The following is a 956-nucleotide window of genomic DNA, read 5'->3' on the forward strand; positions in this document are numbered from 1 at the left end:
TCGCTGCAGGAGGCGAGACTCACGTCTTTGGCGGCCTGCAGGAACCACTCCTTCGCTGATTCAGCGTTTGTGATGGTTTCCTGGGTCGTGAATGTCTGAACAAACGATTTCACAACGTTATCAGTGCAACTATTTTTTTTTACAGAAATCTCACTGTGATACATATTATCAAGTGAACTTATAAAGAGTCATAGTAAAATCTAAATGTGATATTTTTGTCTCTGCTAATGCTGTATAATCTGTTCAGTCTCTGAAAGCTGCGTCCTGCTCAGACCTTCGATGCGATGATGAAGAGTGTGGTCTCAGCGTTGAGTTCAGCCAGAGTCTTAGCGACGTGCGTTCCATCGATGTTAGACACAAACCAGACACGAGGTCCGCCTTTAGAGTACGGCTTCAGGGCCTCTGTCACCATTAACGGACCCTGAAACACACACAAAAATGTTTCAAATACATAAATAAATTGATTGATTAAAATAAATAAATAAAGAATTATTTACAACAAACAAATAAATGAAAATTTGAATCAAATGAATAAGTAAATGTATAAATAAATAATACAAATATGATTAAAATGAATAAAATATTTAAATAAATAATTTAATTAAAATAAATACATTTAATTTAAAACAAACAAATAACATATCAACAAAATAAAATAATAAACATGAATGACTAAATGTATAAATAATAAATCTGGAGAAACAATGTAATAATGTAACTTAACAGAAACTAAATATTTTCCAATAATATTTAGAGTATATTTATAGTATTAATTTTTCACAGTATAAAAAATAAACCACATAGATGCCTGTTAAATTTTAGAATGAGTGTCTCTTGCACAAGGATGAAAAAAAAAATCAAAGTTGTAACTAAAACAAAGATTGTTGGTGTGTTTTATAAGAAATTACTATTTCAGTCTTTCTATTTCTAATTTTTTTTTTTTTTTTACTTTTATG

General features: G+C 29.9%; 1 long non-coding RNA gene across 1 annotated transcript; it reads right to left on the reverse strand.

Moving 5' to 3' along the window:
* Positions 1–23: 23 nt before the first annotated feature.
* Positions 24–419, reverse strand: LOC107709046 (uncharacterized). The gene is made up of 2 exons (XR_001636433.1): positions 275–419; positions 24–95 (listed from the first exon to the last, which is right to left on the reverse strand). It is a non-coding gene; the product is annotated as an uncharacterized LOC107709046 (long non-coding RNA).
* Between the last annotated feature and the right edge of the window lie 537 nt (positions 420–956).

This window comes from Sinocyclocheilus rhinocerous, unplaced genomic scaffold (assembly GCF_001515625.1).
Source record: "Sinocyclocheilus rhinocerous isolate Xijiao unplaced genomic scaffold, SAMN03320098_v1.1 scaffold36986, whole genome shotgun sequence".
Lineage (NCBI taxonomy): Eukaryota > Metazoa > Chordata > Actinopteri > Cypriniformes > Cyprinidae > Sinocyclocheilus > Sinocyclocheilus rhinocerous.